We start from the raw sequence: 13,450 nt of genomic DNA on the forward strand, positions 1-13,450 counted from the left end.
CTTATCATAGTCACATTATAAATTTTGCTCTTTGGGGCTGGAAAAGTGACTCAGTAGTAGGGTACTTACCTTGCATTTGCTAGGCCTTGGTTCTAGTTCAAAGCACCATTTAAGAAAAAGAAAAATTGCATTTTGCCTTTTGTTTGTTTTGTTTTAAGAGTAGGAAAAATTTATTGAGGGAAAGATAGATTCTGTCTAGGAGAGAGAGAAAGGGGACTGGAAAGTGGGCTGCCCCCATTTTGCCTTTTTATATATGTTAAGGAACTTAAGTGGAAAAAAACTGTCCTGTTTATGCAAATTTTTAACCACTTTAATTACATGATTTCTGATGTTCTATGTTTCCCACTGTTTTTTTTTTTCTATCTAAAGAACTTCCTTCAGCATTTAGAACAAATGCTTTTAGTTTGCATGTGTCTGAGGGTGACATTATTTTATCCTTATTACCAAAGAAACTTTTCATGGGCTATAGAATTATGGTTGATTTTTTTTCATTATTTTATTTTATTTTGGTACCAGGGATTGAACTCGGGTCCTTGCGCTTGTGCAGCAGGTGGTGAAACCACTGAGCTAAATCCCCAGCCCTTTCATTACTTTAAAAATGTTGTTCTACTTTCTCTGGCCTACATAATTACCTTTGAGAATTTTTGAATTCTTATTTCCCTATATAAAATATGACTATTTTCTCTGATTTGAGGATATTCTATTTAGTTTGGTTTTTAGTAATTTGATTATGATATGTCTAAATATAAATTTGAGTTTATCTTTCTGGGGTTTTCTGAGCTTCTTGAACTTTAGAGTTTATGTCTTTTCTAAGTTTGGCAAATTTTTAACCATTATTTCTTTCTTTTCTTTTTTTTTTTTTCCTTAATACTTTTCTCCTCTCCCTCTGGGTCTCTAATGAATGTGCTGAGCCTTTTGGTATTGTACCACATGTCCCTGAGGCTCTGTTAATTTTTTTCAGTCTACTCTTTCTGTGTTGTTCAGTTGGACTGTTTCTTTTCATCTGTCTAGAAGTTCATTGACTCTTTTGGTTGTTGTCCTTGTTGTTGTTCTGGGGATTGAGTCCAGGACCCTCATGCTATGCTACATACCCAGCCATTTTTATTTTTTTATTTTGAGACAGTGTCATGCTAAGTTGTCCAGGCTGGACTTGAACTTGTAATTCTCCTGCCACAGCCTCCAAGGTGCTGGGATTATAGGCGTGCCCCACCACACTTGACTTTCATTGACTTTTTATTCTGTAACTGAACCTGTAAAGTAAACTTTGTAATTTGATTATTTTATTTTTTAGTTCAAATTTCTATTTGCTTTCTTTACCTTCTATATATTTTGTTTTTATGTTCATTTCATAGTGTTTACCCTTACTTTTTCAGGCAGGCCTCAAACTCATTACATAGCCTGGGCTGGCCTTGAACTCAGTGATCCTCCGGCCTCAGCCCCTGAGTGTTGGGATTACAGGAGTGTACCACCATGCCTGGGAACCCTAACTTTTTTTTTTTTTCAACTAACATCCTATATTCTTTGCCTCACAGTCATGCTTTCCTAAAACCACAGGATCTTAAATCAACTTTGGTCATTTAACCAAAGTTTCTGAAAAAGAACCACTGGGAAATAACATTGATTTCAGAGACATCAAATGTGTCCTCAGCAACCAGTCCACATCTTTGTTCTGCTTCTGTCTGGGTCAGGTGACCAAAGGTCACATTCTTCAGTATCTTTGTTAGCACATCTCCTCAGCCATTAGTGAGGTCTGATTTCTTGGAGATTCTAGAAAGCTTTATAGAGCTGTGGTGATGCTTCCAATACCATCTTTCTTCTACAGTTGTTGGTATTCACTTTCCCAGTACACTGGAAGCTTTGTAGAAAGTTGGAGCTTTCAAAACACTAACAGTCTAGCACTGTCACACAACTTCCTGTCATGGTACTTTCAATCTGATCAAGTAATCTCTCTAAGGCACTGAGCTGCAGACCAACCAGCCTTGCCTTGGCTTGGAGAGGGGGAAGGAAAACAGCATCCATTCAAGTTGACATCTTTGGCTTGCAGGAAGGGAGAATGAAATTGAAGGTGGTTATTGCTTGGAAGGAGGACCTCCTACCCTAAGAACATGAGGAATCTGACTCTCGGTGTCTTTTCTCTTCTTAGGAGAATCTGTACCCCACTAGGACTTCTTTCTGGCTCACTAGGTCTCATCCTTTTTAGAACTAAAAACTTGTCTAAGGCTGTTTCTGTCTTTTCTTTAACACTGATCTGTAGTATGATATGACATTGTCATTAAGCAAGTAAATGCAAAGATTGGCTTTTTTTCTGTCTGTATGGGTCCTCTCTACAAATGTTTATGGCTTTGTCCATTTTTTAGGGTTTCCTTTGTTTCAGAAGAAGAACTTTGCTGTACTGATTGTTAATGCTCCCTCCTCTCAGCTCCCAAGCTGCTGAAGTTCCTCTGTAAATAATTCCTCTGAGTGTTCCTTCACCAGTTCCTTAATATCACCACTGTCTACCTGCAAGCCCATGGACTCTGCTATAGCAGCCTTTTTATCAGCACTGGCCTCTTTACCGTGCATAGTTATGCTACGAATCCCAGTTCTCACTTTAAAATTGTGAAACTACCCGCAACGGGCATAAAATGTTTCACCATTGTCACTCATTGATGGATTATCCTTTACAAGATCTGCATTTATAGCCCTAGCTTTTTCACAGCTTATGGATTCAGATAGGCTATAACCTGTCATCTGCCATTTGTTTATCCACACTAATGAGAGCCTTTTTACCTCGTCTAACACTGTTGATCATGACTTACTAATTTGAGTAACACCTTAAGCAACACTAGCTTCCTAACTTTTTTTTTTTTTTTTTTTGGTAATGGGGATCAAACTTAGGTCCTTGTGCTTGCGAGGCAGGTGGCAGAACCACTGAGCTAAATCCCCAGCCTAGCTTCCTTTTACAAGTCTTTTCTCCATAAGACTGTCGAGATGGTGGATTTTGACCTGCTGTACGTATTACCGAGATCAGTCACATGAATGCCACTCTCATATTTCTCCACAATTTCCTTCTTCTTTTTGATTGAGATTGCTTTCTTTACCTTCCCTTCATTCCTTAGCTTCGTTTCTAGCTTTTTTGGGTCCATTTTGATAGCAATAATAGAAGCAGTTATATAAAGCACAGACTAAAATCACATCCACAAACACTGCCTCTAGACTCAGATTGGTACTTATGTCTGCTTACATACATTTTTCTGACATCCAGAGTCTTTGTTTACAAACACATAAGAGGCTAGCATTCAGGCCTTAACTCAAGACTTTGGCCATTAAATTAAAATTAAATTCTGGTGGTAACCAAGTTGTTTGTATGTGAGATCGGTTGTAACTCAAGTGTCCACTGTAAGTAGAGTCAGGCGCAGTGGCACAGACCTGTAATCCCAGTACTCAGGACGCTGAGGCAGGAAGATTGCCTTGAGTTCAAAACAGCCACAAACTAAACCTGGCTCTCCTGAGGTCATGGCTGTAGTGGTGCCTCCTGCTCCCAAATGCAGCCTGGGTCCTAGGTGGTGGTTTTTGTCGCTGTTGCCATGTGAAGAGCAGAGGCCATGCAACATGAAGCAGTGGTGGTGGCACTGCACCCAACCCTTACTTTTTGAAGCATGTTTATAATACCTGTTTTACAGTCTTATTTAACAATTCAGCAACTATCATTTCTGGGTTGGTATCTAAATAAATTGTTTTCCTTTGCTGTTACATGCCCTGTTCTTCATCTGCTGAGCAATTTTGAAACATGCCTTGGACACAATACATATTACTTTATGAGTCTTTGAGTCTGATATAAAATGTTGACATTTTAATTTCACCAGGCAGTCAACCAGGTTCGCCTAAGGCTGCAAGATCTGATATCGTCTGTGTGCTATGTCTCCAATGTCAGTTCACACGTTTGCAGTGCTGTTCACTTTAGTCCTGTGTGTCAGCTGGTAGCCTGTCTGTGACCTGGATGGTGGTCTCTCTTATAACTCAGTTCTCAAAGATTATGGTGTTTTATTTAGGGACAGATCCATGTATGTGCAGCTCAGATGTAGCCAGAAGTTTTCATGCACAAGGTTGCTTTCTTGATGTCCTCCTTTTCCAAAATCCCTCCAATACCTGTTACTTCTTTTTTGTGTGCATGCCAGGGGTCGAACTCAGGACCTTGTGCTTGCTAGGCAGGTGTGGTGCCACCTGAGCTACATCCCTAGCCCCCATGGTTTTACTTCTTAATCTTTCAGCCATCAGCCATTTAAGTTCCCCTGCTTTGCATGCACTTCCTATGTCAATGTCCCTGTCCAGAAAGGTAGAGTAAGAAAGAGAAAAACAGACAAACAAACAAGAATTAATTCCCTATTCTTAGTTCCACAATCCTCTGATTATAGACCTCCCTCAGTACTTCAGTTTCCTGATGCATAGCATCTACTGCTGAAACTGTGCTACTATGACCATTTTGTTGCCTGATGGTGACAGGCAGGTTGAACTTTGAATTCTGCTCTTCTCAATCTGCCTGCTATCATTTTACTCTTCAGAAACAACTGGACATGTAATCTTCTCCTGAGGCTCAGGATTTACTCAGCACTATAGCTTCCTTTTATTATTTTTTAAATAAATAAATTTCTGTTCAAGATGTGATATGTATCAATAATCCCAAGATGAATGTAATTACTGTGTATCACAAACATACACTAATAAAATTTTAAAAAGTATTTAAATAAACAAAGTAAATAAATTTTTTATAATTTCTTTTCCTTAGCTCTTTATTTTTACATATACTCTAGGTTTTTAAATTCTGTTATTTTACATTCTAGAGGTGCTAATCTTCATATTTATTGTGTATACTAGTTCTTATTTATAAGTTTTTTCATTTCCTCATTCATTTCATATGCTTTTCTTTTTTTATTATGAACTCATCTTTAGTGTTGTTTATTTTCTCTGAGGGGAATTCTGTAGGTCCTGTGTTGTTAAAATGTCCCTCCAGAGTGATTCTGCCCCAGTGGAATCATTGCTCAGGACCAGATTTTGTTTTCTTTTCTAATAGTTCAGGCATGGTTCACTATTCAGATATTACATATTGAGACATCAAACTGATGTGGAGTCCTGGGCCTGATTTTTAGTTTCTGACAATTTTTAACCATTTGTGGCCCAAGCATACAAGCCTTTGTGTTCATTCCCTGGGCTGCAGGGTGCAGTTTTTCTAATTCCCACTGCACTTGTAGCTGAAGGAACACACATCTATCCAGAGTGTTGCCAGCTCTTTGCTTCACACAGGCCTACAGTCTTATCTTCTGACCTGTGTGGGCATTAAAACCCAATTTCCTGGCTTTTCCAACCAGAGCTAAAATGGCTTCCTCTATTTTTCTAGGTTTAATTTACCTCTCAGTATCTGAAATTATTTGTATCATGCATAACATTTGTCCTTCCTTCCCCCCAAAAAAGTTTATGCCTTTTGTTGTTTACTACTTTACCTCCACTGACCAGCCTGGGGCATAGTAAGTTTTTAATAAAAGATTTTATTCTGTATTTGTAGACTAATGGACTTACTTGACTGGTGTATTTTTTGTCATTTTAAAAAACTTTTTCAGAACATCATTACATACAGAAAAGCGCACAGATCCCAAGTATAAGGCTCAATGAACTGTCGGAAAATGGCAGAGCACATGTGAGAAATCAGCCCCCCTACAGCCCTCACACCCCGCTCGTCACCATCCTCAACCATGGTCCTGACGCCTAAAGCTGTAGATTCATTTTACCTATTTTTGAACTTTATGTAAATGTTGTATTATGGTGTCCTCTTATCATCTTAATTTTTAATTAATATTATAAGAATCATAGTAATTGTCACATGCAGTTTTATTTTTTCATTCTTATATGTTATACCATTGTGTGAATATATTGCAATTTAGATAAAATATGGTAAATATTTAAAATATCTAAAATATTTTACCTAAAATATTTTTCTGGATACATGAATAATTTCCAGTTTTTGCCTATCTAATAATTTTAAAAGAAATTAACATCCAGTTAAGTTGGAACTTTTGGTGTGCAGTCTGAATTTTAACACATGTATGGATTTGGGTACCAGCTACCATAAACAATATACTGAAATGTTCCATCCATACAAACTTTATGCTATCTTTTTTTGGTACCAGGGATCAAACTCAGGTCCTTGCACTTGCAAGGCAGACGGTGGAACCACTGAGCTAAATCCCCGGCCTTTTTTTAAGACAGAGTCTTGCTTTATAGTTCAGGCTGGCCCTAAAGTTACTATGTAGTCCAGGCTGGCCTGGAACTCACAGCAATCCTCCTGCCTCAGCTTACTGAGTGCTGGGATTACAGGCATGTGCCACTATGCCTGGCTATGCTATGTTTTTATAGTTAGACCCTCTGCAATTCTTTTTTTAATTTGATTTAGCTTTTTAAATTTTTGAAATAGGGCCACCTTATGTTTCCTATGCTGGCCTTAAACTCAAGTGATCCTCCTGCCCCAGGCTCCCAAGTAGTTGGGACTGTACGTGGGTGCCACTGCCACCAGCTCACTCTCTAATGCTTATTCCCACCCTTTTTGTTTAAGACAAGATCTTGCTATATAGCTCAGGCTGGTCTTGAACTCTCTATGTAACCTAAGATGGCATCAAAGGTTTGATCTCCTGCCTAAGCCTCCCGATTGCTGGGATTACAGGATGTGTCACTACACCTGGCTCTTATCCCACTCTTAACCCCTGGCAAAACCTCCTCTGATCTTTTCATTTCTGAATAGTATTCAGTAGTATTCCATTATATGGGTGTACTACATATTTTATTCATTAGTTGAAGGATATTTTGTTTTTCGTGTGTATAGCAAATTATATTTATATATATGTAAACATAATATAGGCTGTTATCTCTGTGTGTATATACACGTCTATACAGTAGTACCTCCTTATTTGCAGTTTTGCTTTGTTCAATTTCAGTTACTAATTGTTATGGTTGGCATCCAGTATGTCCTCCCAAAAGCTCATTGTGTGGAAGACTTGGTTGCTGATTGGTAATCCACTTAATGAGTGGATTAATCTACTGATGAAATCATAATTGATGGCATTATTGATTGGGACGTAATGGAAACAGGAAGTAGAGCCTAGTAGAAGAGTGGATCATAGGGTATGTTGATGTTGGGGACTATAGCTCATCGCCAACCCTTTCTTCTGTGTTTCCTTTGCTCTCTCTCTGCTTCCTAACTGCCACAACTCAAGCAGCTTTCCCCTGGCATGCCCTTCTGCCATGATGTTTCTGACTTGCCATAGTCCTAAGGCAATGGAACCAGCTGACCATGGACCTTTGAAACCATGAGCCAAAATGAATTGTTCCTCCTTGAGTTGTTCATGTCAGGTATTTTGTCACAGTGACAGAAAAGTAACACAGCTGTGGTCCAATAATGTTAGTATTTGCCTTGCTTCTTTTATGAGAGAGTCACTATATTCCTATAATTCTTAGTATAGCATATGGTTAAAATCATTCTATTTTATTACTAGATTTTGTTGCAAATCTTTTTCTTTTTTTTCTTTTTCTTTTTTTTTTGGTACTGGGGATCAAACTCAGGACCTTGTGCTTGTGAGGAAGGAGTAGGACCACTGAGCTAAATCCCCAGCCCCATGTTTGTTTGTTTTTGTTTTCCAGTACCAGGAATCAAATTCAGGACCTTGTGGTTGCATGGCAGGTGTGGCACCACTGAGCTAAATCCCTGGCCCTGCTAATTTTTTATTTTACCTAATTTTTAAATTTAACTTTGTCCTAGTTATGTATGTATGGGAAAATCATATTATATGGTGGGTTTGCTGCTATTTTCAGTTTCAGGTATCACTGAGGGCCTTGAAATGAATTCCCTGTGCATATGGGATTACTATGTACACATACACATACATGCATATATTGGTGCTATAAACATTCATTTCAGGTTTTTATGTGAATGTAAGTTTTCTGTTCTTTAAGGGAAGTAATCAGAAGTAGAATTGCTGAATCATATGACCTGGGTATATTTAAATTTACAGTAAACTGCCAACTAGTTTTTAGAACTACCATACTATTCTACATTGCCACCAACAATGTATGAGTGGCTAATAATACTTTAGTGACTTTTGATAGCCACCTAATTTTAGACCTAATATTCCTAAGAATTTACTTAATGTTTTGCTTTATATTTAAGAAGACATGTGGAATTAGTTTTCTGACTACTTTAGTTGAAATTGAAATATGCCAACAGTTTGTGAAAGAAATCCATGACATCTGTTTTACATTTAGTGAAATTTGGATTTTGCTTAGGAAAAGTAGATAAATTACAGTCACTGTTATAGTTGTGAGAGCCCCACATACACAATTTCTTTCTATAATGGAAAACTGTATGTGGTATAATAACAGAACTCTCTGGAAAATAATTGAGGGGAAACATGGAAAAGTTATGAACTACTCCACTTTTAAAGTTCTTTTCTTTTTGGTACCGGGGATTGAACTCGGGTCCTTGTGCTTGTGAGGCAGGTTGTGGAACCACTGAGCTAAATCCCCAGCCTAAATTTCTTTTTTTAAAAAAAAATACTTTATTCCTCTCTAGGGTGTGTGTGTGTATGTGCGTGTGTGTGTGTGTGTGTGTGTGTGTGTGTGTGTGTGTAAACTTTGGGTATTATAATTTGTAAGATTTTCTTGGTCCCTCCCTTGTCACACTATGAAGAGATCATTATTTTATTTTTTTTTTTTTGGTACCAGGGATTGAACTCGGGACCTTGCGCTTGTGAGGCAGGTGCCGGAACCACTGAGCTAAATCCCCAGCCCGAGATCATTTTTGTTTACTTGTTTGAAGGAAAATGAAATATCATGTTACTTTGGCCTATAAGCTCTATTGAAGAAAGTGCTGCTTTTTTTTCTTTTAAATGCTGCTTTTTAAAGGCCTATACTCTGGAATTAATTTTCTCAGACATAAAAAAGTATTTTTAATAGATATTGGACCAAGTTTGAGTAATATCTAGCACTCCTCATGAAACATGCTTATGTAGCTATGTGTTCAACTGTTTCATTATTTTCTTTGTTTCCTATATGTTCCCCTTTGTGTTTTTTACTCTTTTCACCTGCCTGGCCTTCTTTTGAATTATTGAAATTATATTTACCTTTATAAGTGTTTTTTTTTTCTTACCTGTTTTTGTTGTTGTCCTGGGGCTTGAACCCTGGGCCTCAACGCGTGCTTAGTATGTACCCTTACCACTGAGCTACATACACCTCAACCATATTTTCTTTTTACCTGGTTTATAACATAAAATTTGCCATCAATTTACCATATTTAAATGTTTGGTGGTATTAAATACATTCATGCTATTGTACAACCATCACCACTCTGCATTTGTGTAAGTTTTTGTATGAAACTGAAACTCTGTGCTCATTAAACATTAACTTTCCCTTTCTCCTACCTCCAGCACCTGGCAACCACCATTCTAATTTCCATGTGTTTGATTTTTTGCTACAGTAAATACATCACAGAAGTGGAATAAAAATTATTTGCCTTTTTTGACTGAATTCACTTAATATAATATTTTTTGTTTTAATCTAATACATAAAACCAAAAATTTTACTTATTAATGGGGTAACGTTTCAATTCATATATACATGTATATATTGTGTGATGTTTACATCAGATTTGCCTCCTCAAATATTTCTTTATGGTGTAAACTTTGAAAATCCACAATACATTGTTGTATCTGTAGTGTATGTATATATCATCTGTTCATCGGTGGTCACGTTAATTCCTTTCACATTCTGACTAATTGCAAATAAGGCTGTTATGAACATGACTATACAAGTATCTCTTTGAGACCCTGCTTTCAGATCTTCGGGTTATGTTTCAAGAAGTGAGATTGCGGATCATACAGTAATTCTATCTTCTGTGTTTTTGTTTTTTTCTTTGGTACCTGTGTATCTTCTATGTTTTTGAGGAATTGCCAGATACTGATTTGTACAGCAGCAGCCTGTAGGGCAGAGTGTTTCATATCTTTTAAATCTAGTTGATATATAATAAGTCTTCTATTTTCTGGTGTCTGGTTGTTCTTTCCATTCTTGGGAGTAGGATATTAAAGTCTCCTATTATTGTTGTTGACCTCTTTCTCTCTTCACATCTGTCAGTTTTTGCTTCATATATTTTGGTGGTCTATGATTAAGTACCTTAATACTTATTAGTGTTGCATCTTTTTGTCATATGGAACCTCTTAATAATGTCCTTTAGTGTCTCTCTTAAGATTGATTTAAAGTCTATTTAATATGGTGTTAGTATAGCCATCCCTGCTCTTTTTTCTTTACTGTTTACACGGAATATCTTTTTCTATCCTTTAACTATTAATTTATTTTTCTCTTGTATCTAAAGCGAGTCTATTGTAGACAGCATGTAGTAGCATCATTTTTTAAAAAGTCAATTTTGCCAGTCTTTTCCTTATTGGAGAGTTTAATCCATTTACTTTTATTTATCTTATTTTGAGACCAGGTCTAATTATATTGTTCAGGCTGGTCTTGAATTTGAGACTCTTCTGCCTCAGACTCCTAAGTAGCTAGGATTACAAGCATGGGCCACTATGCCCAGTAAACATGTTAAATAATTACTAATAATGAAGGACTGACATCTCTCATTTTGCTGTTTGTTTTCTGTGTTGATTACTTTTCTCTCATTGCTGAGATGAAATACCTGACACCCAAAGTTAAAAGGGAAAAGGTTATTACTTGGTTATCTCCAAGGAAAGGTGGCAGAGGGGCAACAGTTCATGGTGGCAGAAGAGAGCAAAAGCAACAAGAGACCTTAACAGCATCTTTCTGCCCCTTTTATCCCATCCAGACTACTGGGATTAGGGTGCCGAACCAATTGCTCACATGTAGCGGTTTAGTAATCACATGCCCTTAAACCCAGCATCACACGTTCTAGATTCAGCCACCTCATCTGCATGAGGCTTTGGTGGAACATCTAAACACAAGACATAACATTTTCTATATCTTATATGTCTTTTTGCCTCTTGATTACTGTCCTCTTTTGGGTTTATATGATCTTTTTGTATGGAAGCATTTAAATTCCTTTCTAGTTTCCTTTTGTGTAAATTTTGTGGATATTTTTCTTTGTGGCTATCATAGGGATTAGATTTTAACATCCTAAAGCTATAACACTGTAATTTAAAATTAGGCCAAGTTAACTTCAGTAACAGAAAAACTATTCCTTTATAGCTCTGTCTCCAACCCTTTCAGTTGTTGATGACACAAAATCACATATTTATAACACTGTGTGCCCCAAAGTAAAATAATTCTTTCAAATACATGAATCTGTTAAATTATGTAGAAAACTGTGTAAAGTCACAAACAAAAGTTATTATAATACATTTGGCCCTCCATATTTCCAGGTTGCCATCTGCACATTCATCTGCACACTCAGCATGGTTCAAAAATATTCAGAAAAAAAATTGCATCCGACTAAACATACACAGACCTTTTTCCTTAGCATTATTCTCCCATTTCCCTGCATTTCTTGCTGGGCAGGGCTAGTGGTAAATGAAATTCTTCAACCTTTGTTTACTTGAAAATGTTATTATTTCTTCCTCATGTCTTTTTTAAAAATTTTATTTATTTATTTATTTATTTGGTATCAGGGATCAAATTCGGATCCTTGCTCTTGCGCAGCAGGTGGCTAAACCACTGAGCTAAATCCCCGGCCCTCTTCCTCACTTCTGAAGGACAGTTTGCAGAACTATGGAATACTTGGCTTATCATTTTTGTTTTTTAGCATTTTGAACATATTGGCTCATTGCCTTCTGGCCACCAAAGTTTCTGATGAAAAGTTTGTTGTTAATATTATTTTTTTGTTAATATTATGGAAGATTGAAGATGCCTTATATGTGATGAGTTGCTACTTTCTCTTTCTCTGTCTTTTTTTTTTTTTTTTTTTTTTGGTACTGGGTATCCAACTCAGGACCTTGGACTTGTGAGGTAGGCATGGTGCCACTGAGCTAAATCCCTGGCCCCTACTTTCTCTTTTTTTGTTTGTTTTTTTTTGGTACCAAGGATCGAACTCGGGACCTTGCGCTTGCAAGGCAGTACTTTCTCTTTTTATGAGACAAGGTCTTACTGTGTATTTCCAGCTAGCCTTGAACTCACTATAGTCCAGGCTGGCCTTGAACCTGCAGTAACCCTCCTTCCTCAGCTTCTCATATGCTGGGATTACAGGCATGCACCACCATACCTGGCCCAAGTTGCTTCTTTCACTCTTGTTACTTTGAAGATTTTTAGTCTTTGGCTTTTTTATTTTGTTTTTTGTTTTGTTTTTTTTTTGGTACCAGGGATCAAACTCAGGTCCTTGCGCTCATGCAGCAGGCAGTGAAACCACTGAGCTAAATCCCCGGCCCAAGTCTTTGGCTTTTAATGTGTCCTGGTGTTGATTTCTTTGACTGCCTTTCTTGAAGTTCTTTGAGCTTCTGGGATATTTGTATTTATATGTCATCAAATTTGGATATTTTCAGCCATTATTTCTTTTCCTTGTCTCGTGAGACCTCCCACATCGTGTACGTTAGTCCTTTTGGTGGTGTCCTGGGGTCCCTTTGGCACTATTGACTTTTCTTTAATCTTTTTATAGTTCAGCCTTCATAATTTCCATTGTCCTGTCTTCAAGTTCATAGAATCTTTCTTCTGAATGCTCCATTCTGTTTTTAAATCTCTGTAGTGAATTTATCGTTTCAGCTATTATACTTTTGAGCTCTGGAATTTCATTTTAGTTTTTTTTAATCTATTGATATTTCTATTGACTTGATATGTAATTTTCTTGGCTTTTTCCATATCTTTCTTTAGTTCCAAAACATCTTTGAGTCATTTGTTTTAGTCTTTGTGTAGTAGATTTCCCTTCAGAATTGTTTTTCAGCTATGGTATATTTTTATTAATTTTTTTTTTTTTTTTTTTTTTTTGGTACCAGGGATCAAACTCAGGACCTTGCACTTGGGAGGCAGGCGCTGGAACCAGTGAGCTAAATCCCCAGCCCTTTATTAACTTTTTAAAATGTACTTTGAGTAGGCCATATTTTCCTATTTCTTTGTATTCCTTGTTGTTGTTAAAAAGTGCTCATTTGAGTCTAATAATGTTGAAACTCTAAATTAAAAGGGTTTTGAATTCATATCCTCAGACATGCTAGGTAAGAGCTCTACCACTGAGCTACATCCTCAGCCCTCTTATTTAACTTTATGTTACTTTAGGACACAGTCTTGCTATGTTCCCTAGGTTGGCCTAGAACTAGGAATCCTCCTGTCTCAGCTTCCAGAATGGCTGGGCTTACAGGCCTGCACCACCTCTCCTCGTTTACTTGTATGTTTGAAAGCTGTCTCTGTCAAGGACCACCTTGAGGTATAAACTTAAGATCTTCTTCAAGTTGTTTTTGAGCCTACTCCTTTCCCTGGGTATGCATAC

The sequence above is a fragment of the Heterocephalus glaber genome, unplaced genomic scaffold, assembly GCF_053883595.1.
Source record: "Heterocephalus glaber isolate CG9 unplaced genomic scaffold, H.glaber_assembly_v1.0 deba00000621, whole genome shotgun sequence".
Lineage (NCBI taxonomy): Eukaryota > Metazoa > Chordata > Mammalia > Rodentia > Bathyergidae > Heterocephalus > Heterocephalus glaber.